Source organism: Montipora foliosa, chromosome 8 (genome assembly GCF_036669935.1).
Source record: "Montipora foliosa isolate CH-2021 chromosome 8, ASM3666993v2, whole genome shotgun sequence".
Taxonomy (NCBI): domain Eukaryota; kingdom Metazoa; phylum Cnidaria; class Anthozoa; order Scleractinia; family Acroporidae; genus Montipora; species Montipora foliosa.
The window spans coordinates 16470289-16496464 of record NC_090876.1 but is presented as its reverse complement, the minus strand read 5'-3'; the positions used below and the strand labels follow the sequence as shown (position 1 = coordinate 16496464).

At 38.9% G+C, this 26176-nt stretch overlaps 1 long non-coding RNA gene and 1 other non-coding gene across 2 annotated transcripts in view; both read right to left on the bottom strand.

The window, feature by feature from the left end:
• The window catches only part of LOC138013264 (uncharacterized), a 342610-nt gene that overhangs the window by 121561 nt on the left and 194873 nt on the right, over nt 1-26176 (bottom strand). The window lies entirely within an intron of this gene.
• On the bottom strand, nt 15481-15553 carry Trnaf-gaa (transfer RNA phenylalanine (anticodon GAA)). Its single transcript has one exon. It is a non-coding gene; the product is annotated as a tRNA-Phe (tRNA).

Below are 26176 nucleotides of genomic sequence, written 5' to 3'. Positions count from 1 at the left end.
TAAGAGTTACAAAAATAATACGGAATATGTTGCAATAATTAAAAGCTACTTTTACTCCAAGATTAACTGGGAAAATGGCGTATGTACACTGTGACGCAACAAACAATGAACAAAGAGAGAATGGCTTTTTTGACTAGTGACCAAAGTAATTAAAAATAAGCAGCTGTAAAGTTCCGAATGGCAATAATTATGTATATTTAAGAAAAACGTAATTAAACCAGCGTAAAAGCCTTGTTTGTACATGAAAGAGGACCGATCTGACAGGGAACCGCAAACGGCAAGAGGACTGAGAAATGAAAATAAATTGTTTCACGGAAATGTACAAAAAGAACTTACTTCGATGAAACTCAACTGTGTGAAAACACATAAATAGCATTTAATGGTGACAAAAACCAATTAAATTATCCTTAAAGAGGAACTTACTTGGCCTGGCGTAAGAAACACCTCTCTCGACTAAATTCATGACATTAGGAGAAGACAAATTTTCATCGTAACTACTAAAGAGGTAACAGAGCTTTAGGAGCTAGTCTCTCATATGAGTCAATTAACACCGTTGCTGGGGAACAGCCAGGAAGAATGAAACCAATAGCCTTTTCCAATATTGATTAATTTAGCATGATTTTTTACTGCTGAGATTGCAAATACAACAAGGAAAAGATGTTTCATAAGAGGTCGGTAATTCTCCTAGGTGATGTGGACACGAACGGTTACAAAATAGAAAATTTGCTCACATGATGGCACAAAATACCAAACTCTAGTCTTAGCCTTCCAACAAGCTTCTAGCTTCCAGCAAAACCGCGAAAAAAATTAATGCTCTTTTCGTATTTAAACCCTCAGCATGACCTAGTCCTTGACTAACGAATGGTTTAGTCGTCCTTGGTCCAAGATTCCAATTCAGCAATCTTTGTAAACAGTCAACTGGTTGCCTCCTCATTTTTTATGGCTTGCGATGTTTCGTTCTCAGTACGCGGAGACTTACAAGTAGACCTAGATTGGGGAAAATGAGTAAAAAAAGCTGACAAGAACATTAGATGGACTACTTCACAGCGTCAGTCTTGAAAGCAGCGAATATTAATTTGGGCCTCATATAGTAACTCTTAACAGCGAAGAAAATTCAGCCGTTGCGTAAAACAGCTGCTTCATTAACTTTAATAGCAAGGACTATTTAAAAGCAACGTAATACTGTTTCAATTATGAAATGGTATATGAAATGAATCACATATGAACTACGGATATGAAATCAAGTGAAGCTAAAATCTTGGACAAAAATGGTTGAGAATATTAAAAACAGGGGTTATTTTGCGCACCACGTCCTCAATATCGCACATTATTAGCGATCCCCCCTCTACAACCAATGAATCAATGAAGTCCTGAATTTTTCACGCTTCTCAACGTTTGTAAAAATTGCGTTCATAACTGCGAAGATCATAGCTTCACTTGATTTCATATCCGCAGTTCATATATGATTCATTTCATATACCATTTCATCATTGATTCATTCCTCACGGGACCATTAGAACCCACAAATGACCAGCTCCCAACGTCAGTGGCTTCATAGCTCAGTTGGTTAGAGCGTCGCACCGGAATCGCGAGGTCACGGGTTGAAACCCCGTTGAAGTCCTGAATTTTGCAGGCCTCTCTACGCAGTTGCGTTCATAACTACGAAGATCATAGCTTCACTTGGTAATACTGTTTGACAGTAGCCAGGTAACGATTTTTCACTAAAATTGGTTTGTCAATAAAGAGCAGGGCTCTGAAATCAAGAAAGAAACACTATAAATTGTTTTGCAGCTGTCTTGATACTTGATGTGAAGTCGACATGTTGTTTTCCGAATTAATTTAAACAGTTTTTTTTAGGGCGCGTTCGATTGACCGTATTGCCGACTAGGAATACATGGAATAGAAGTTAGAAATCCTTCGTTTTTGCGGGGATTCACATTATTTAATATTCATTTGTCAAACAACTGCTAAAATGCTATTTTGAACATAGCGTTATTATTCTTGTTGTTGCAAAGCGCCATACATAGTGTTTTAAATCATCACTTCATGCATTCTTATTCCGGAATAGGGTCAATCGAACGCACCCTTAATCTCTCTTACCGTATAAGGCGTACCATGTACGGCTATGAATTCGAACAAAAAACGCAACCCTACTTGCGTAGATCAGTATTGTGTATTATCTCAGAGAATGATGAATTTGACTGCCTCGAATTTAACAATTTCAGCCGTCGTTCATTATTTGGAACATATCGCACTTAGTTGGCTCCAAGGAAAGTTTTGCCGGCTTCCTCATACTTGAATGGTTTTTCTTTCCCTGGTTGTCTCTTTCCTCGTGTCTGCATCTAATGGCAGTTGTTGGCGAGAGATTGCTTGCAATCAAATCTCCGTATCGCTGCCTCCACATTCTGACAAAAAGAAACATTAAGTTAGCAATCTTGTTTTGTTCAGGGGCACCCAACGAGAATATAGTTAAAAGCCACTTGAATAAGCATTTTTAAACGCTTTTTTGTATATTAACGGTAGATATAGGCATATTTTTATCCCCTAAAAATTTTTCATCTGTTCGGATTTCCTAGCCGAGAGTCTAGTGATCCGAAAATTATAGTGATCAAAACTTACCTTTTCGAAAATTTCAGCCAGAAAAAAGCCTCTCGAAAATCTTAGGTGACCTTTTTAGGGTAAAAATCCGTTGAAAATGAGCAATTATACCGGTTTTTAGATGTTCGAAAATCCTAGGACAGGCAGGCAAGCAAGGAATTTTACAGCAAATGTTACGAAAATTCTAGATCTCAAATCGTCTTCTGAACAGATATTTTCCGAAAATTGACGTTTGGTGCCCCTGTTTGTTGGATATACAGTGGTTCATGTCGTATTGTGATGCATTTAATAGACATAAAAAGTAGTCTCTACGATTTATTTCCTGCACATATACCAACACGGCGTGCATAGTTTTCGTTTCCTGTTCTTACGCTATTCTGTGCTCAGAGACCCGTCGACACAAAAGGACGATTAAAGCTTAATGTTTTTCGCAAGATGTGGAGAGAATCTTAAAGGATAGCAAAGCGCCAAAGACAACTGTAATAGTAGTCGCTGCTCTTGGACTGTGCATCTTACCCGGAAGTTAATTTGTTCCTTGTCCTAAGTTAAGCGGAAATGTCTAACAAGGCAGAAGAAGAGTTTGTCCATCAAGCGGGAGAATTACAAAAGAAAATCTCAATTGCACAAGCGGAGTTGGAAAGATTACAGCTAAAAAAGAAAATCATAAAGAAGGGGAGAAAGAACCGAATTTTTCTCATGCAAGAATGCGGCCTCGGTTGTTAGCTACATAGAAGGAAAGAAGTGCGACCTAAGGGAATTCAAAAGATCAACTGAAAGAAGGAAGAAAGTAGAGGAGTCAAGAGCGCTTAACAAGAGGTTTGAAAGCGATCCATGTGGAGTTTGTTCGCTGCTAGACAAAATTGTTGCGAGGTATGATGAGAATGAAAAACCCAAGTACCAGAAGTATGTTTTGACCGAGGAAAAGAACATTGGCGATTTATTTGATAACATCACAGAAGCAAGCACTTTCTGGAAATCTCTGTGGGAGACGAGTGGTACTGGGAATAGTAATTGTCAATGGTTAAAAGAAATCGAAAGGGCCATGGATATCAGTGTTCCAAATCCTGATATCAATCAACGGTGGGAATTAACAACAGAATGTGGAGCTAAAGTCGTACGTAAGAAACGGAACTGGAGTGCTTCTGGTTCTTGCTCCCCGACTCAGGAGCCCTATAAACGAGGGCTTTCTTGCTAAAAGAAAGATAATTAAACTTGAAATAAAAACTTCTATCTTCACGTAAATTAGAGTGTTTGAGCACAACATGCTTAAAATAACGATTCACGTCTACTCTTCAACGTCCTGGATGTACCATAAATGAAATACCCGTCAATCTAAGCAAGAATACCGCTGACAAAAAGGCTGAGGTCTCTCCATGGACGTCAGACTATTCTCATACATGATATACCTTCCTCTAAGGGAATGTCACGCTGACGAGTCAGGGCGAGGATATCGCACCAGCCAGAAAACATGAAGTGCGTGGTTGGCTCATAAACAAGCCAAACGCCGTCATGAATTACTTCAAGCCCGAAAACATACAGACTGCTCAATTGAATCGCATCTTCGCCCATCAACATGCAAACCGAGGGACTAAACTTTAGCCAGAAAACATGTAACATATAACATGGTTCAAGATGAAATGTAAACAGTGTCTTCTTTACTTTCCTCGAAAACGTCAGAAAAATATTTCAGTCTTTAGCAGTACAGCAACGGACAAGGCGTGACAATATTCGTGTCCAGTGTTCCTCGTTATTTCAAACCGAAAGAAACGCCTGTTACATTTGGCGTCAACAATAAGCGCGAATTTTAATTTCTGGGTTACGATTGTTTTAATATTTGATAATATATTATAACTGTTAACACAAAATATATTTTAAATAAGGAAAGCTCCGAAATTGAATAAAATTGAAACCTGGTTGTATAATAATTACAACACTCAAAGGACGGTTACAAGGGTTGGGGGTCGTACAAAAAACGTTTTGAAAATACAAGAAGAAAAGGGGGGCCGCGGCCTCCTTGGCTCCTCCCCTAAATCCGCTTATGTTTTTATGGTCTATAAACACCAACAAGGTTCACTTCGTTAGCTGCACCTTCAATCTTGCCAGCCTGTTTTCTCAGAATCTTCCATAACGCGAACGATTTCTCTCAGTTGCTGAGATGTCAATATTAAACTTTTTCTCAAGAAGCTTGCGGCGAATGTTGTGTGACAAACAATGGTTGATCACCTGGTCGCGGATTTGCTTATCCACAGCAACGGCATATTCTCCAAATTCACAAGATTGAGCTTTCTGCGTCAAATTCGTCATGAACTATTCCAGAGTTTCGTTTGACAGTTGAATCATCTCGCGAAAAGAAAGCCTTTTGTACGGAATATTTGCTTGCGGCTTAAAGAACTCGAAATCTCGAAGCCATCTTTCTCAGCGTGCAGAAATTCCAGCCGTATCGGAACAATCAAAAGGCGCTAATCCACCCCCATCTCTCAAAAAAAGACTCGACATCTTCCAGAATATCCACTAACGACCGTTCTCGTCGCCAGAATGTGGACAATTTCGGATCTAACCGCAATGAAATAGCATTAACAAGTGAACACGTATTTAACCAAAATCCAATCAACACGCCATGGGTTTCAATTTTTATAACACCACTGCGCATGTCTTCCTACAATATAGGCTCGCAACCTCTACTACAATGTGAGATGCAGTTATGTGATTAGGCAATAGAACTGTTTACTGCCCATATTAGGAGTTTCCTCGTCGGGAATAAGGAGAAACTTTGTTTTATTGGTCCGTGAGACAAACTGTGAACACTTTTTCAAGGTCATGCGAAAGTCGCTCTATTACGATATATGGTTCCAACAAGGAATTTAGGACAAAGGGACACTTAAAATTTGTAAAATAAACCAGTAAATTTGTAAAATACATGTAGAAATGGGCCCTTTTGGTTGTCTTGCAAATTCTTGTTTTTACAAGCCCTTCGAAATAATTAGACGGTGTTTGCTATTGTTTAGATTGCCTTATGATTTAAAGTCATCTATAGTTACATTTGTGGTGGTTGAATTTTATCTCTGGTTACAATTTCTATTACCATTGTTGCTACCTTATCATCATAGTATAACCGTAGCCAGAAACACCTACAGAGAGAATAAAATTTGAACCAAGGATAAAACTGAGCCACGAGATATATGTTAAAGTTAACTTTAAATTCAGGTTAATTTTAATTTCAACCTAGGTCATTTTATTTTAAACTAGGTTGAAATTGAAAGTCGGAAACATCAACAAAACCCCATCAATTATCAGCAAGTACGTGTAATGATTTTGATCAGTAAATTGGTCTTAGAGGTGAGTGGATAAACTCAGTGTAGCTTAAATTGTTCATGAGTATTTTATAAAACCCCAATGGTTGTTAAGTAGTCTATTCACTGATTTGAAATGGTTAGAATTAAGGTTGGGGTTAGGTATACTGTACATGATAGCCTATTATACTTTTCTTTCTCAGAGCTTTTTAGAAGGACATTGCTCAGTGATAAATCTCCTTGGGAGGACAGGGGGCAACAATATTGAATTAGCTTCTGAGGAATAAAGAAACTGAAACATACATGATGTTTTGTTGATTTTAATTTGCTTAGTTATTTGCTCTTTTTCTTACTTCGAATTCGTAAAGATCAAAAGCAAATAAAACAAAATTTTGAAAACGCAGGAAAAATAATCTATTTCTTTTGAATTATTAAATGAAACATTTGGCTTATTTTCAAACTTTGCTGAGTCTGTTTGTAGTAATAAATCCAAACTTTATGATTATTTTGGCACAGTCCCATTCTACAATTAGAGCAAGTATCAAATTTAGATGAATGGTCGTTTCCTTTACCATTTTGTCATTTTTCAGCTGCACATAATCCTGAAGTTCGAACATGTTCTTTTTCTTCTTCTCTTTCTGGTGTATGATAACTACAGAAGGCAGACTGCTGGCTGCCTACAAATAGCGCTGATAAGCAGTATTTAAGTCTAAGCACCCATTTCAAATAGTGCTGATAAACAGTCTTTAAGTCTTAGCACCCATTTTAGAGAGGTTAGCTTTCAATAGCTGTGATTTAGGGTTAGTCTGCAGTCCGCGGTCTGCAGTTTGAAAGTGTCTGAGACCGCTCTCCTTCAATGTCTGGCTCATTCACTTTTTCAAATTATTGACCATTCTCTTGCTCTATATTCGATGTAGCTGTGACATGTCCACTTATTTGTGGGTTTTTGATTTCTTTTCTCCGAGAGATTCCGAAAACCACTTCATACGTCATTTTGGCAATTGTTATTTTGGTAAGGGTTATGTTTTTTTACAAGCGGGCTATCCAAGATGATGACACCAGTGGTTTGGTGACGAGTTTTTTTAAAAATTAAACTGCAAAGGCTATCTTTTGTTGTTCTATTTGCACGTGCCACCATCCTTTTTTCACATCGCCAACGTTGTGTTTGCGGCAAAAATCGGTATGTTATCATGACTAGAAGTGATGCCTTGTTCCAGGTGTATTTGGGATAGCGGCGTAAATAAAATTCGTACAATATTTGATGATTTTTCCTTCATAATCAAGAGCCAACCTATTGAAAACAGTTTTTGCTTTTGTTGCACTGGAGACTCAGAGCATCTTCATTCTTCTTCAGATAAATTTAGCCACCCTTTAACTTCTTCATAAAGTTTCATAGGCGGCGATATTACTGTGTGGATGACCTGATTCGTTGTCTTAGCGGTTAATATAGAGGACAAGTAATCTCGTCAAATGATAGATAGAGATAGATACACAGTTTATTGCAGCATTTTACAAGGCAGTCACCAGACTGAATTGCGTAAAAATTTACATAATAATCGATATGATTTATTTACATGTTAAAAAAAATAAAATAAAAATAAAAAATAAAAAATAAATTATCATTAAAACTATTTCTAGCTAAATACCAAAATATTGCAATCTAAATAATGGTCATCGCTGGAAAGAAAGTGTTCTTAAAACGATTTGTACGAGCCTTAAAATTCTTAAAAGGGCGCGGCTTCCTAATGGTGCGAGGTTTCGAATCCTTGAAGCGGCATGGAATGTTGTGGAAGCTCATTTACGTCTTTATTTTGTGATTCCATCGTGTCATGTGCGTGTTTCACTAATGTATCAAAGATGGTTCCCATGGACTTCTTTTTTACACTAAATTGTTGCAATAGTCGTCTGAGTTTTTCTTGTTCAAGTCTCATTGATTCTTGTTTGTGAAATTCTTCCACTCGTTTGTGCTTGTGTAAGGTTTGATCGATGACGTACTGCGTGTGAGTAGTCGCTGCTTCTTCGTACAATTGTTGTAATTCGTGTATCCATGCTTGGTTCTGTTATAATTCGTCTTCGGCTAAGTGTTTCATGTAAATATCATGCTTACCTTCGACGATATTCCAAGCTTCATGTAAGTCCGCAAATGTTCTTTTAACTGTTTCCATACCTTTGTTTTCCTTGACGGACTTAAAGAATTCATTTCGTTTCCTTGTGAATCGTGCCTTGGCTGAGGCCCGAATTCTCTTTGCTTCTTCTCTCTTCGCTGCTTCTGCCATTCTTGGAGGATTCTCACGGATTTCGAATGTATCGGTGTATACCAATATTCAATAGGCTATTGGTTTCAAACAACTTTATTCCGTTTGGAAGCAGAAGCCTAGCGTATAATCGAAGCAATGACCAGTCAATACAATATGTAGGATGCAGTTCGAAATCTGCAAAGTAATGCAAAACTGTCCATTTATGTTCTTGAGATAATAGAAAGGAGTACGAGAGAATATTTACCCGATGGCCTTCAGATAATGTCTTATCACAGTTGTTTCTGTGTCAATTGGTCAGTGATACAGTAATTAGGCAATAGACCATATTCGTATTCCCAGTATTGAACTGGGACTAGCTTGCAATGGAGGCTAATGCGGGGGAATATATTAAAAAGTATTTGCATTTGAAAAGATTTCCCCGCATTAGCCTCCATTGCAAGCTAGTTCCAGTCCAATACTGAGAATACGAATATGGTCTATTATCGTTTATCACGTTATGCGCACGTAATTATGTGAAATTATAATCAATGACGATACACTGAATATTACTACTATTAAAAACTAACATAAAACTAATATAAACACCCTAACCTTAGATTCACCATGGAGACGGAAGTCAACTGCAAACTACCGTTTCTAGATGTCCTCTTGGACAACAGCAATCATTCATCTCTCGTCACATCTGTTTTTCGCAAGAGCACTTACACAGGCCTTCTCACCAACTTTCTCAGTTTTGCACCTCTCCCCTACAAATTGGGGTTAATACGAACGCTGGTGGACAGAACTCTTAAAATCACTACACCTGGATCGGCCTCCACAACAACATTAACGAGCTTACCAACATTCTGGTAAAGAATCAGCCGTTTCCATCCAGTCGTGTTAACAAAACTGTCAAACAATACCCTAGCAATTTCTTTGCCCCCACTTTGCGCTCTTCCTTGGCAACCAGCTCTAATGAAATTCGCACGCACTATTACAAATTACCGTTTGTTGGCTCCTTCTCGACTTACCCTCAACACAGAATCAAGCGCTTAATTCAACGCCACTGTAAGAACTTAGTCATCAAGTTAGTGTTTGCCCCATACAGGATCAAGAACTTACTTAGTGCCAAAGATGCCATCTCTAATTTATCACGATCCCGTGTTGTCTACAAATTTTCTTGCGCATGCTGCAGCGATTGGGTTGTCTACAAATTTTCTCGTGCAGGCTGTAGCGCCTGTTATGTTGGCGAGACAAACCGACATCTTGCTACACGTGTTCGTGAACATTTAACATCCGATAAGAACTCACACATCTTTCAGCACCTTGCTCGCCATAGAGTCTCCAGTAGCTCAGTGGTTAGAGCATCCGACTAGATCACAAAGGGTCGTGGGTTCCAATCCCATCTGGGGCTCAGATTTTTCCGAGTTTCCAGTGGGTTCCATTGTCACCATTTCATTTAATGTGTATATCATTCTCACATTTGTTATTTGAAGTGGATGCGTACTTTTAAAAGGTGGTTTAATCGGTTCTTCCTTTGCTCAGGAACTAAAATCGAATTTTTATTGTCAACTGGAATTAAATAACAATTATCTGTACTAACCCCTTGCCAGAAACTTTTTTTTTTCTAAAATGCGAGCGAACAAGTGCTTTCTAAATCCGTTTGCCCAACTTTTTTTCGTTGTGCCTCGACAGTGACAAGAAATTTTTGCCCTTATGTGATAAACACGTATTCGCAATGAGTTCTCGTAAAATTAGAGGGAAATCTCACTAGCTTGTGTTTTCAGAAGTTTGTGTAAAGCACCCAAACGTTATTTAAAAGTGTTGGAGCAGATCGTATTTGAAGTTCGTCCTTTCTTGGTTGCATTGCCGTATTTTGCAGATTCTTGTGCTAAGCCAACCTGGCGTGTTTTAATGAAATACATCAAAATATGGAATAATCTTGTTTTCAGAGATAAAGTGGAATAAAGTACATCAGTAAAACTCTTCTTTGACCTTGAACTGACAAAGTTGTTTTTATGGCTTCAAACTTTAGCGTAAATCCTATTCGTTGGCTATTGACAGTTGAGACTGAAATGGCTTTTTTTCCTTTTCCGGTTGCTCGCTGAGGTTGTGCTTGTTGTTTTTTTTTTCAAACTCATGCGGTTCAAGAAAAAATTATTGCCAAACTGGTGAATTGCAAAGTAAATTTCCGATGTCGCACTGAAAAAACAGACGAACGAACAAACAAACTTCTAAGAGATTTTTTAGGAAGTAATTGATATTGTGATAAGTAGTTATTTTAATCTTGTAAATAATTTAAATAATTATGTAAATTATTATTTTATAAATATTATTGTTCCTGAAAAGCCCCTTTAGGGAGGTTCAATAAAGTATATATGTACGTATGTATGTATGTCGGCTTTTAACATAAAATGTACCGTCGAATTCACTAGTTAGGCAATGAATTTTTCTATAGAAGAAAGCAAAGAAAATGATTTAATTATTAAAGTAGCAACCAGAAAGATCAAAACGCGGACAATTCGAAAACTTTTATTTTCACAAACCCTTCAGGCAGTAAGAATAAATGACCAGGGAGCTCCGCTTTTAGGCTTGGCTAAATCTATGTATTACAGGCCTAATTACCACTGGCTTCCAGCAAGGCGAGGCAAGGCAAGCATAGCAGTGAATGAAAGATGGAAAGCCCGGCAGATTGATATTTTGATAAGATATACTATTACATTGAAGTATATATATATATGTAGGTAAAAAGCTGGTTATAAAGTGTTTTCTCAAAGACCTTTGCTATTGCCGGAACACTGATACTGGACGATAATTATGCATGACACTTCTATCAACTTGTCGCCTGCCTGCCTGCCTGCCAAGCTACAAAATACAATTGCCACGGGTGCTACGTCACAGACAAACCAAACCAGGGATCAAGCCGTTCGTTGGGTGGAGGACTATGTTAACTTCAATCCCAAAACAGCTGGAATTCGAGCCTAGATGTCGAGGTGGACCTCTCCCCATAAGCCTGGTGATTTCTTGAGGTCTTCTCGCCTAACAACATGCTATACTCTGTAAAATTCATTTCAATATCAAGGCTAACAAATATGATGATTATTCAAAGTAAAGACTATTTGAACACTAAGAAACTAAGAAAAGCGGACTCTCAAAGACGGAAACTCTTGAAAATAATTGCAGCTGTCTTCTTTTGATGAAGAAACTACTTGCCGTTTTCCTTTTACGTACACGGAAATAAAAGAAAAAAAACTTATTTAGAATTCATTTCCGACTAAGCTTTTATCTTATCCTATGAAGAACCTAAGCTTTGCATCTTTTGTAATCTTCAAGCACACTTCATTAACGGCTTTTTCCCAGTTCTTTCTCTTTAGTGTTACCTTTCGCATGTACATTAGTTGTTTTTACTTGTTTTCGTCTCATTAGTATGCTTAAGGGCGCTAAGCCTTTTGCTTGACTTTTTCTTTACTGTTCTTCTCATTTGGAATGCTAGGCGCAGTTGGCAGCAGTAAATCGATCGCTACTAAGCAGCTTTTTCAGACGAAGTCTGTTATTTGGAGCATTTACAATGTAAATAGTCCTTTCGCAATCGTCTCTTAAGCTTGATTATTATTTTTTCGCTTTGTCTATTTCACTGCTTTTACGTTGTGCAATATTCTGTTTGGTTCATGTTAAAGCTTCGACCCCCGTGTACATCTATCGTCCAAGGCATTTGTTGCTCGCAATCGTCATTAAATTGGTGTACGTGGTGTTGGAAATTCCGGACCTCTATTAGTCCCGTCCTTCAAGCCTTCGCCAGGTTTACCTTCTTCTGATATTAACTGAAAAACCACGCTACTTACAAAGATCATTGAGTACTGCATTTTGTCTCAAAATGGCGAACTTGACTGCCTCGAATTTAACAAACGTTATTAAAGAAATGGATTCTATTACGCACTCCGACGCAACACGACACTGCTTCAGAGTTTTTTTAATCGTTAACATAATCATGAACAGCATTACTTGTCCATTCACAATTGGACTGAATGTGTTGGTGATACTTGGTATAAGAAGAAGACGCAGTCTTCAGAGTAACGCGAACATTATGTTAGCATGTTTGGCAACCACTGACGTTTTGACAGGTCTAGACGTTCAGCCAGCTTTAATTATTTGGAACGTATCCCAGTTAGTTGGTGACGAGGAACGTTTTACCGGCTTCCTCATTTTACAATGGTTTCTCTTTCCCTGGTTTTCTCTTTCCTCGTGTCTGCATCTGATGGCAGTTGTTTGTGAGAGACTGGTTGCGATAAAATTTCCTTACCGCTACCCCAGCGTTGTGACAGAAAGAAACATGAAGTTAGCAATCTTGTTTTGTTGGATATATAGTGGTTTATGCCGCACAAGCATGTTTTTATTAGGTACAAAAACTGGCAGTCTCTATGGTATATTGGCTTCTCATATCCCAATTGTGTGCGTAATTTTCGTGTCGTCTTCTTATGTTGTCCTGTACTTTGAGACTCGTCGGCATCAAAAGTTGATTAAAGATCAATGCCTTTCGCAAGAAGATGTAGAAAAGTTCTTAAAGGACAGAAAAGCGCTGAAGACGACAGTGTTCGTGTTCACTGCTCTTGGAATATGTTTGTTACCCGTTATTTTGTACATTGTAATGGTAAATTACGACGACAGAGTCTATCTTGTGCGAGGAGGATTTTATACTTCAGTCACGCTTAACTCGCTTCTGAATCCACTGATTTACTGCTGGCGCCAACGAGAACTAAGGAAGTTTATACTTCGACCATTCTCGCACGCTGTAAATCCAATTAATTAGAACTTCTTTACTATGACTTGTTGGAAAAATTGACAAGATTTGTAATTGCGGCCGACCAAGAGGAGTGGACAATCCTAATTTCAAGTCTAGTTGGTATTGATCATGCGCAGTACGTATTGGCGAGCTTACAAACTCGATTTTGGTGCATTCTTTTAGATTTCCACAAAGAATAAATGGAATGCATAGGCGCAATTTGAACCCATGCGCGTGCCCTTTAAGTTCAATTGTTTAGCAATCAGATCGCGAACGTTAAGAATAACCAGACAGTGTGTCTCCTCAAACAATTTGAGTTTTCAGAACTCTTACTATATTAATATACTATGTCTAACATTATAAATCGTTTCGTACCAGAATAAGTGGAACACATCACGATAAAACTTAATGGAAAGCCGCCATTGGGATTTTATACTGAAAAAAAAATTGCACAATCTATCGAAATTTACCATACCTGTCTTGGGCTACTTAACTACTGACAGTTCGATTATTTTTAACAGTGGTTATTTTATTGGTCAAATCCAGTCTCACGTTGAATCCATTTTTTCCTAGGTTAAATTGGTGACCGTCATTTTACCTAAATTAAATATACATTCTACCTAGTTTAAAGAAGCTGTCAACCCCCCACGGACTCTACAGCAACCCCACTTGTCAAGAAAAAAGTGCCGACTGTACACACTTCCAATTTTCCTTGGTCGTGTAAATGGAAAATATGACAAGTTTTCCTTGACAAGTGCACTTGAAGAGTAATTTACACCAGCAAATATCGTCCTTGACAAGTCATTACCAGAAATTCGAGTCATATTGCGTCACGAATACCGCATGTCAATCAAATGGAACAGAAAAAATGGCTGTCCGATGTTGTAAAGAAATGTATGGGATCTAAAATAAACTATCAATTTTTGGCAGTTCAAATAAATTAAATTCGATGTGCCGACCTTTCCCTGATAAATAATATGCAACTACACTACGAAGCGAAGGTTTTTTTTACTATTTCGTTCATTGTTTGAGCGGCCAAATAGCGCCAAAATAACAAGGATTTACGCTGGTACTTGCCTTCTAATTTGATTAAAATACCTTCACTTACCTTGACTTCCAAGCTTTGAGCTGTGCGTGTCTTTGATGCTTCCATAGGTGCCAACCCCTCAAACTTTTCTTCAAATTACGATCTTTTCAACTACGTTAAATAAAACGTTCCACGATAAAGGAGAATGCCGCCCATCGGCACCGAAAAGGACGCTTTTTCACGAATGGATGTAGCCTTCATCTGGTCGCACGAATGTCCGGCAGGATGTGAAAAAACGGGAAGAACAACCATTTTCCATAGCTTTCTTCGCACAAAAAAGCTGCCATGTTTATGTCAGCTTAGCAGCCTAGCATTTTTACGCTTTCTACCGCTGTTTCAAGTTCTGTAGACTTCAAAATGTGAAAAATCGCGCCAAATTACGATTGTTCTTCGTGTTTTTCACATCCTGAGCCCGGAGGAATACCGCTAATAATGTCTTTTGTTTTGCTGAATTTCGAAAAGGAAGCCCCAGGTTGTAAGCTAAAAGTCACTGAATCCCCTCTGTCTTATATAGACCAGCAGCGCCGTCTAGAATCTGAAATAGCTTTGTCAATATACATGCCATATCCAATTGTGATGAAATAACATGAGCTTGTTGAAATGAAAGACGAGAGAGGAAATGAGGTTAACTATACATTGATCTTCTTTATTTTTGGATTCCTGGTCGATGGTTTAAATTAAGTAAGGAAAACGGATCAAGGATCCAACGAAGATTGATACGTGAATCTGGTATAGTTGGTACATGTTGTTGTCGCAATTTGACGCCAGTGACCATGCTCCGTGTAACCGCAGACATAAATCATCGCGTGAACGAAATGTCACGAATTTCTGGTAATGTTTTTCCTTGACAAGTGTCCTTGTTCAAAAGCTAGCATGCTAGTAGTATTTTTGAGTGCTTAGCAATCTTCCAAGAGCACCCTTAACTCGACGCACAGCTAAAACCATGAATCAATTGCTTTCTTACATAGCAACGACAACTTCAGCGATAAAACATGTTTTATTTGAGATTGACTACAAATTAAAGTTCTCAGAACGCACGGCAAGGGAAAACAAACAATCCCATTGGCTGGTTAAAAATTAGGCCACAAGTAAGTTGAGAATTCGAGCGACAATCACTGACCGAGAACGATTCCTCTGGTTTTCAGTCTGAACGTTAAAAGCGAGTGATTCACTTCTTCAGTTAAAGAAAACATTGGCAAACAAAGCTAAAGCACTCGATGAAAATGTAGGCAAACAAAGTCAAAATGCCCAAGTAAACAAGGGCTTTGCATTGTTGAGAATGATGCCCAGTTTACATTCAGTTGCTGAAGACGGACTCCAGGAAACTTGCAGTTTTTTTTCTCACTGCACCTGTATTGATAGATTAATGTTGAAATGGTATATGAAATGAATCATATATGAACTGCGGATATGAAATCAAGTGAAGCTATGATCTTCGCAGTTATGAACGCAATTTTTACAATTGCGTAGAGAAGCCTGAAAAATTCAGGACTTCAACGGGGTTTGAACCCGTGAACTCGCGATTTCGGTGCGACGCTCTAACCAACTGAGCTATGAAGCCACTGACGTTGGGAGCTGGTCATTTGTGGGTTCCAATGGTCCCGTGAGGAGTAACTCAATGATGAAATGGTATATGAAATGAGTCATATATGAACTGCGGATATGAAATCAAGTGAAGCTATGATCTTCGCAGTTATGAACGCAATTTTTACAATTGCGTAGAGAAGCCTGAAAAATTCAGGACTTCAACGGGGTTTGATCCCGTGACCTCGCGATTCCGGTGCGACGCTGGTAATCTGTGGTTACATCCGGGGCCCTTCTGGGCATGGAAACTAGTGGGAACACGGTCCGATTTCCGGTCGGAAACTGAATTGAACGGTAAAAGTTCCGGGAAAATTTTTCGAAAATTTAGGAATACGTTTTAAGTGCACCCTCTTTGATGGAATTTCCGGAATTGTCGAAAATTTTGTGTTCCATTCGCAAGAGATGTCGGGACTAGTCTCTCTACCGAGCGTGAGCTCACGTGGCCACTTGAAAAAGCAATAATGGCGGGCAGAGCAGCGTATCAATGCTCAGCGTGTGGCTTTGTGTCGAACGATTTCAGTCTTTTTCTACAGCATCAATGCAGCAATTTGTTTCCTTCAACCAGGAGCGGTATGTTACCCTAACTTCGACTTTCGCTCGTAGTAGTTCTGTTCCCTCCGTTTTGCCATTTTGTTAAATCAAGTTAGCAGAACTTCATATATCATATTTATTAATTTTATTCTTCAGACTGCTTGGGAATAACAGTTACAGAATATCCTAATACCCAGCAAAACAAGGACGCTGTTATGTCTAAAGCCGCGAAAATGTTCAAAAAGTCGGCCATTTTCAAACACAACAAAGTTTCACCCAGCATGCCCTCTGTTGCAGAGCACGTGACCTCGAATTCTGGGAAGCGGTCGGACGCGTTCCATTCGACTAGCGAAAATTTGAACCGGTGATTTTTGTTGAATGGAAAGCGCCCTCGGTCTTGTTGATATGTTGTCAGAAAAAACTTTATAATATGGATAAGTTACAGCCACCCATCGCTTTAGCACTCAATGGAAATTTAGCAGAGCATTGGCGACGATTCAAGCAGCAATTTGAAAGCTATGAGATCGCCTAAGGTTTGGCTAGAAAAGTTGGAAAAGTTCGAGCAATGACACTTTTGCACATGACCGGATCGGAGGCTCTGGAGGTTTACATTACGTTTCTGAATCAGTGGAATGCGGATGACGATAACAAGAAAGTGGATAAGATTATGGGGAAGTTTGAGAGGTATGCAAATGCACGGAAGAATCTAACATTTGAGCTGCATTCTTTTTTTCAAGGAATCAATTAGAGGGTAAGTCGATTGATGCCAACGTGACAGATTTACGAAACAAGGCATCAAGGTGTGAGTTTGCGGACCTCAAGGACGGATTAATTCGTAATAGGATTGTTTGTGGTGTAAATTATGATATCGATATATACAGTGCGGGCTCGATTTCTCAGAGAGTCAGAATTGAGCCTGGAAACGTGCATTGATATCTGTAGAGCAGCCGAAATCAGTTCAGCACACCTAAAGGTTTTGACTGAAGCAAAAGTAGTACACATGGTGAAATAGAGTGAGGACCGGAGCCGGACAAATCGGTAACCAAGAAAGAGTAGAAAGAGAATGTGAGAGCGGGAACATAAGGTATGAATTTGTGTCAGTTTTGTGGATATCGCCACAAGGGAGGGCGTTGTCAGACATGTGAAAAAAATTGCAATGCGTGCCACAAACAAAATCACTTTGCCAAAGTGTGCAAAGCAACCACAAAAGAAGTTCACACAGTTGGTAACGAAAGTACCAGAGATGAACAGCCATTCTTTATCGTTACTATTGGATCCAAATAAGTTACAGAAAAAGATTGGTATGCAAATTTTCAGATCAATAATTGTACCATACGATTTAAGATTGACACTGGAGCTCAGTGTAATGTGATGCCAAGAAGTGCCTGTAATGAAACTGGTATAGTAACCAGTGGCAGAAGTAGATCAAAATTGGTCTCTTATTCGGGGCATGAAATCAAAACAATCGGAAAGACTGACGTGGTAGTTTTGTACCAAAAGCGATACCATGTAATGCATGGAGGTTCAGGTGGCTGAGGGAGATGTCATGCCAGTTGTGGGGTTGAAGACTGCCACAGAGTTAAACCTAGTAAAGATAGTGTTTACCGTAGGGTGTAGAAGTGATGAAGATCCCCAACCTGAAATACTCAAGAGGTACCGAGGTCACTGAGTTCAGTGGTATTCACAGCAAGCATATGAAATCTTAAAGTTACGGTTTCCAAAAGAAACCGTAAAGAAAGCGTAAGGACCACATTTACCATTCTTTACGAATTCCTTTCCAGTTGCGTAAAGATTGTCTTTACAAAGTGAACACGGTAGTGTGTAAAGAGAGTTTACGAGAATTTACACTCACTTCAAAGGGAACTTAAACAAGGTCTATACGTTGCCTTAACGCACAGAGCTTGAAAACCGTAAGTGAGAATTTACAGTCACTGCAAAGGGAGCTTAAGCAAGGTTTGTACGCAGTCTTTACGCAAAGCACGAAAATCGTAAAGACGACTTTTACGAAATCGGTGAAAAGCACGTTTCATTGCTTTTTTTTCGTTTTGTTTGCTTGGACAGCATCTGGTAAAGTTAACCTTTTTTGCAGTCCAAATTCGTAATTTTGCTTCGAGTGAAAGTTTGGATAGATAGTTCCGTGGGTTTAGCTTGACTCTTTTTTTTGATAAAGCTTTTTTCCATTAGTCTCGCAACTCTTCAATGTTCTCAACAATGCGACCGCTAAAAAGCCTACACACTGTTTGTAAAGAGTAGCTGGGGTACGCACTTCCCTGTGTTGTGGTCTCACCTCAGGGTGTGCACGACAGGGTGAGTACAACAGGCCCACATACATCAGCTTGTTAGCTGACAACAAATTAACCTGGCTCGACAAATAAACAAACAAGTATTTATGGCCTTCACTGGATTAATGTAGCTATCCGAACGACATTTTCAAGGGGACAAATCCAAATCGAAATAAACGAGACGAAACACCAACAGAGTTATTTCTTTTCCCATCTTTTATTTATGTTAATATAGCTGCTTATAATAATCACTTATATCAGACCACATAATACCCTCCAATACACCAAAATGCTACATCGATTATAAAGGAAAGAAAGGAACTTCTAGTCGATTTAGCGCGGGAGCACTAACTGGGGACAATGTAAAGTGAAATTAACAATCAGCGTAAATGAAGTCAAATGTTGGTTTTTGAGGAGAGGGGAAACCAGAGTACCCGCAGAAAACCTCTCGGTGCAGAATAGAGAACCAACAAACTCATCCCATATATGAAGCCGAGTCGAGGAAGCGAACCCGGGCCACATTGGTGGGAGGCGAGTGCTCTCACCACTGCGCCAACCCTACACCCTAACCGCTGAAATTATTTTAGTCATGAATTCACTGAACGTTTCACGATTCCTAGGTTAGCACGGAGTTCATATAAATATACTTTAAATGATCACAGAAATTTCTCTATAACTACAACTGCTTAAACGAAATAACTGAAAACGGAACTGAAAACGACTTAGTGGCTAAAGTCTACCTAGAAAACACTTCACAGCAAAAGCGCTTGAAAAACGTGCTTAGGCAATTTGAAAATGACGATTGTCCTTAAAAACTTCTAAAAGTAGTTAATTAAGACACACTCATTTTGCCCACTGGAAAGAAAGCTGTAAAAATAACTATGCTATATTGATGAGATCAATTAAAATTGAAAATGCGAAGATTTTTTTCTGCGAGAAATATTTCGAAGGTGCATTACATGTTGCTTAGTCTGGTTTAACGTCGTCCTTCCCGCGCAGGCGTGCTGGTGGCCATCGGTGAAGAACGAACAGCCCACTTTGGAGCGCAAGGTGGAGAACCCCTAAGAGACACGTTTTTGCCAACTACTCTTTCTGTCTGCAACTTTCTCAAGAACGTCTTTAAGCTCCCTTAACTTTAAGCCTTTCCACGACAACCTCTTTGTTACAAATCGTTTTACATCATGACCATTTTCATCCTCACTCTCATCAGAACTGGTGTAGTCGGCAATTAAAACCTTTTTACACCGCCCTTTCTTTATATCTTTCCAGTCCATCGTATCAACAGCTGCTTTTCTTCGAGCAATTTTCTGCAAAAGAAACACAGTGCATTTAAAAAATCAGAATGTACACGTTAAGGTATAAGAAAACCAGCAATTACGGACAAAATTGTTGAGACACTTAGGGAAAGGAACTATTTTTAGACCAGAAAGTCTTTCTAGACCATGCTGTGATTGGCATTCTCCCTGGTGAATATGAGATAAAGATTGATGCAAGTGTCAACCAAACAGTAACCTTTTCAATTTAAATCTGCCAGAAGGTGTGTTGAACGTGGTAAGCCAGGTGCTTTCTTCTGCTAGCCTGATCTGGTAGAATCCCGACGTGGCATCCAGTGTTGAGAAAACCATGGCTTCTGAAAGAGTCGCCGCTACTTCTTCCACTGTTCTGAGTGGATAATGTTCTCTCTTCACCGCCATTTCGTGAGCTGCTTAACTTTAGTTGTGATGTCCATTCTTTCCATTCTGTTCAGTTCAGCTTTCACTTTGTCCCTTAACATGAACGGGATTCTCCTTGGCGGGTGCACTACCGGGGTGGTGTCAGCCCCTGAAATATTCCAGAGAGACTTGAGTGAGATGTTTGAGGACATAGAGAAATGTGAGTTGATAGTTGATGGCTTATTAGTGTAATAATGATAATAATAATAAACGTCTTTATTGAAGTAACAACCCTTACAACAGACGTGTAAGTTTACAATGAACGTATGATTATTATCATAATAAGACGTTTATAAAATATGTGGCTAAGTACAATCTACATAGAAAAGAGACATTTCATACACAGCATGCATAGTTATATAAGTCCAAAAAGGCATCAATCTACAAAGCAACTCTTAAAGCGTTCAGTTTTAACATGGGGAAGAATGAAATTGTGACCTCGGCTTCGAAGATTATACGATTTCAGGATGGAGGTAAAAGGTAAAAGTTCTCTTAACCCTTAGCATACCACGGGGGGGGGGGGGGGGGGGTGTGGGGGGCGGTTATTATAAGAGTATACAAGCCATATGACTTATAATGCTTGCCAAGCAAAAACATTTCACAGAAACCTCATAAAACCATATATATTTATAAAGAGCATAAAATTCTTGTTTCTATAAGGTTTAAAAAATATGGGATATATGAAATCACGTGACATCATGGAGTGCATCATTTGAATAATTATGTAAATTTTCAAAAGTTAATGAAACCTCATATGTAAAGACGAGAAAACTTCCATTTTTGTCCACGATTTTGCAACAACTGATCTTTCACAAGTTAACATTCAAAAGGCTCAAAAAGGCTGCTAAAGTGTATTTGTAATTAAAAGATTACAATCAGTACTTAAATAAGCTGCATGGTTGACTAAAATATGAAAATTTAAAATTTGTCGAGAGAAACATTTTTATCAGTCTCCATCAACTAAATCCATCCAGTGTTCTATTTCACATATTTCATTTAAAGACACATCAACAGTCTCTAAAATGTTTAATTTCGCAGTGGTCTCCTTCTTCCTCTCTGAAAAGGCCTCCCTCCTCCCTCTTTTAGGCGTCTGGGATCATTGCAACGTTTGTCATCGAAGTAATAGTCCTGTAATGTATGGTACCTTTGGAAGCAAGTTTCTGGACATATTCTAACTCCACAAACAGCATAGGTGTAGATGGTCTTCACTTCTTGAATGTGCACCGTACAAGTAGATCTGGTGTCATGACTTATGAGGTGATGGAAATGATCACGGTTGAACCTGATGTTAGGGTTAGCGACAGGGATATAAAATGGGTTGCTCTTTAGGTCTAATAAGTGGATTTTTGACTGGCTAAGTAATCTGGTTTGGGTAACAGACACTGTCCACTAAAGTAACCAAATGTATAGATTCATTTTATGTTTTAAATTTAATCTGAATGTAAGAAATAAAGATGCAGTCAAAACAAGTGTTGTTACTTCATTTATTTGCAAACTGAACAAATGCTACTGACAAGTATTGTTAGCTTTCTTGCAAGCAGCCAGGAAACCCAATGTCAATTTTCGGAAAATATCTATTCGGAAGACGATTTGAGATCTAGAATATTCGGAACATTTGTTGTAAGATTTCTTGCTTGCCTGCCTCTCATAGGATTTTCGAACATCTAAAACAAAGTATAATTGCTCATTTTTAACGAATTTTTACCCTAAAAAGGTCACCTAGAATTTTCGGGAGCCTTTTTTCCGGCTGAAATTTTCGAAAAGGTAAGTTTTGATCCCTATAATTTTCGGATCACTAGACTTTCAGCTAGGAAATCCAAACTGATGGAAAATTTTTAGGGGATAAAAATATGCCTATATTTACCGTTTAAATACGAAAATACGTTTAACAATGCTATGTTTAAGTGGTTTTGAACTATATTCTCATCGGGTGCCCCTAAGCAGCGGTGAACGAAATTTCTTTGCAATAATCAACTGTCACATTCCTCGAAGTGCAAGGCTAGGATATAACCTTGAAAATGAAATAAAGCCCTTAATGATTGCTTGTGAAGTAACTATTTTAGCATAGTCTTTCCTAATCTCCATTATTTTGCCCAACAGCATATTCGGGTGTATATGACTCGTTTTGTCTACCCTGTCTATTTCGATTGCACCCATGCCGTCAATCTTGAAAGGTGCCTTCCTTAATTGTCTGGTTTGTTTTACCAATTCTTCATTGTATTGACTCTGTCGTTCACGTATCTTCTGGTGTTTGGCTGCTCATTCAAGAGTTTCACACTGATCATTGTCTAAATTGTTTTTATCAGAGCTAGCTCAGTGCCTTCCCCTTGACATTTAATGTCTTCATCAGTGTTCTGGTGGTTCTCACGGTGTGCCGTTATTCTGAAAACGGCCGGTCGTATGGTATTGTATTGATTGCCCTGTGGAGAGTGATGTTCATAGCATATGAAGCCTGCATTGTGTACTCGCACTAGCCTGCGTAGCGGCCCAAAGGCACGCTAACTCGCACCATCTTTCAATGTTCTTGTTATTTGACCCCATATTTATTGATCCCATATTTTCTTTCCATGTTTTGTTGCTTCTTTCCACAAGACCTTGTGTGGTTGGAGTTTCTGCCGCTCCATGGGACAGCTTGATTTGATTTTCCACGCAAAATAATTCAAGTTGAGTTTTGCATTGCAAAATTCACCTCCATTGTCTATAAGAATTTTTTTCGGGTATCCATAGGAAAAGAAGTAATTCTTTACAGCATCGAGAACTTCATCTGCTGATTTTGCATGTAGGGGAAGTGAATTTACGAACATAAGCTCACAAAGAGGTTAATAACCCCCTTGGGTGACTTCAGCAAAGTTCACTTCCACCCAGTGTTGTTTCTTTTGTCGCCCTCTATGTGCAACTCTCTTGTGTGCAAGAGATTTTCATGAAGCTGACTCTTGGAAAGAACTACTTTGTTGCCACAAGTAATGATTTGGTTTTTTAAATGGGAAGTCAATCGAAAGCGTACGAAAAGCAAAAGCAATACTATAGGCACTAATACGGATATGGGCAATTCCGGAGCAGACTACCTTCTCAGGTCAATTTGTATAATTTAAATTTAAATCGATTGAAGTAGTTGATTTACTTGTTATCCGAGTAGGCTCAGAAAAGAGTTGGTGGATGCCATAACTGTGATATCAGCAATGTTTGTAGTTGACAAAGATTGCTGTTGTAATCGGTTGAAGCCATGTCAGCATTCATATCACCAAGTATAGTAAGAAAAGTTCAAGATTGGTGATATCAAGTCTAGCAATAAGGGTTTCCAAATTTGAGAACAGCCCTATAATTGAAGAGTTAGGAGGCCTGTACGAATTAACAATAATAAGAGTTTTCGAGTTAGGCTTGCGAACTTCGATAAATGCGAGATCAGTCCGTACAGAGAAATTTATTGCCAATTTAATGTAAAAGCATATACCTCCGCCACCATCGCCAGCGTCACAGTATCTCTTCAAATCAATTCGTAACCATCGATATAAAAATCAGAAGCATTGTCAGACACGTTTAGCTTAGTTTCCTTCATCGGCGAGCAAAATTCTGACTTCATCTTTATGTGTAGAAAGTTTGTTGACATTTAGCGAAGCCAATTAACTGAAATTCAAGTTTTAAAGGAATATTGTTTCTATGGGATTCACGAAATTCACGACGACTGGCATGCGAGGAAACAGGACTCACTGATGATTAGTTTTGTTGATTACCAAGCCTTTTGCAAAGTTTTTATATGAAAGACCGTTACCCTCTTTGGTTAAATGTAAACCACCTCTATTTAAGACTTTCTCAGTGATGTTGGAGTGGTGAACTAATGCCAGTGATGCTGCTTGGAGTACTTGTTGAGGAACATGTTGACATATTTTACTAGCTGATTCTTTGTGCGCGTCTTTGCGCGCAGTTAGCTCAGATAAGACTATTTCAGCTCCACAGGAAGAGGGGATGGTTTTCGCAAGATCCACAATAGCGTTTGCAACTTTATTTGGTGCTTTGGATTTAAAATCAAATCAAAGAAGCATAAACAGGAACTTTACTTAAGCCTGCGTACTCTTTTTGCCCTGTTTAGATCTCTTTTCTTTTCACGTATGCGGTAAATGAAATGACAAGTTCTTAAAAAAGAAAAGACATATATTGTATACCAGTTTCATAGCACCAGTGAGTGTGTTGTTTTTGGTCATAAGAGCAATTGTATAGACCTTTCTTCATTAACTTCATCAAATAACAAGACAACCATTACCCACAAATTAGGGACCTTAAGATAGATACTGGACGTGGCGGCCTTGAAGGAGGCGGTCACGTCCGAGAGGGCATAGGTCCAGACTGCCACCGCCGCGCGAGAAAAGCAAACCCTAAGATGTGCGTTGTGCAAGTGGCGGCTGAAACTAATTAAAATAGAACAGATTCAACCAGAGAGGCGGGGGTTTTCGCTCTTTAATATGACTTCGTTTACGACGACTCGAGCATGAGCAAGTTCCTGACTGTTTGTCCATTCCATGAACTAAAAGAAAAGAAAAGTAGAATTTCAGACTAGGTTTACACTAAAGGAGATTTTTCCGGATTCATCAATTTTAGATTATTCGGATTCGTAGGCGTTTACACTGAAAGGATATTCGGCTTCCTGACGACAATTCCGGGAACATTCGTGATGGAATGGTTACCAAGCGCAGTGTTGTTTCTTTGTTCGGCAAAGTGAAAATGCCGCCTAAAAAGAAGGTTAGAGTCGATCCAAATGCCACTGTGGCAAATTTAAGCTGGACAGATAACAAAGTTGAACTTCTGCTAGGAGTTGTCTGCGCATATTCTTCCCAAAAGGAAGGTTTAGAATGGGAGACCGAGAGTGTCAAAAGTAAATACGAAGATGCCAGAAGAGATTTCGTCACCTTGTATAAACACCTAGATGGATTGCCACATGATCTCAGCCTACTCACTCGGGAAAGAATAGCAAGCAAAATAAAAGACATAAGGAAAAAGTACAAAAAAGCAGTCGAATCTGGTAAGAAGAGCGGAGGTGGAAGAACTGTGGCGAGTTTCTATTATGTTTGCAATGAAATTTGGGGTGGATGTCCTGCAACTACAAGCCTGGTGCATGGTGTGGACACAGCAGACTTTGAAGTTATTGATATCACTGCAGGTAAGCCAGATGCTAATCCTGGATCTCTAAACTTTCCCAGTGTAGTTAATGTCCCAGAAATGAACACATCTGTAAGCGAAGAGTCTTCAGAAGTAGAATCAATCAGCCGTGCTGAGACTCCATATAGTAAATGCAGTACAGCTTCTGATCAGAAAGACCATGGTGATGCCACAGATTCAAAGCAAGTTTCCACAAACAGGATTAAACTTATTGAGCACATAACGGAGAATCGTGATTGTAAATTAACTAAAAGCAAACCAGCAGATCAGCAGCAGGAATTATCTCTAAAGAAGGAAATGGTTTCTGAAATGAAACAAATGGATAAAGAGTACCAGCAAACCATGGCCAGGTTTGCAATTGCCACAGAAGATTTGAGTCATTTAGTATCAAGTGCCTTTGCTATGATGGGTACCCTCTTACAGAGATCTCAACCAAGTTACTGGCAACCACAAATGCCACGGTATATGGCTCCACAGCAGCCCCTCCAAGGAGACAGGGTACTGCCAGGCTGGAGCAATGATTTGCATTTTGTTAAAGATGATGATTACGAATGTGCATCCTTGTAACTGAGACAGGGTCCAGGTTTTCTGATCAGACATTTTATTTGTATATCCTCTGTTGTTGTTGCTTCTTTCTGGTTAACAGTTCAAGATAGATCACTCTCACAGTTTTTCTTTAATGTTTAAAATTTCCTTACGACACTTAAGAACACTGACTTGAGGCCAAAGGCTGAAATAAGAACTTGAAATAAGAACTTGGATTTATTTGCTGCATCCACTTGCTGAGCATGGGCCATTAGCCTTCTACAAACAAGGGTAAATAAAGGATGTTGTTGTTGTTGCTGTTGTTGTTTAACAGCCTTCAACAGGTCTTTGCTTCTAAAATACTTGCATAGATCAATTAATCTTTTGATTAATACGTGT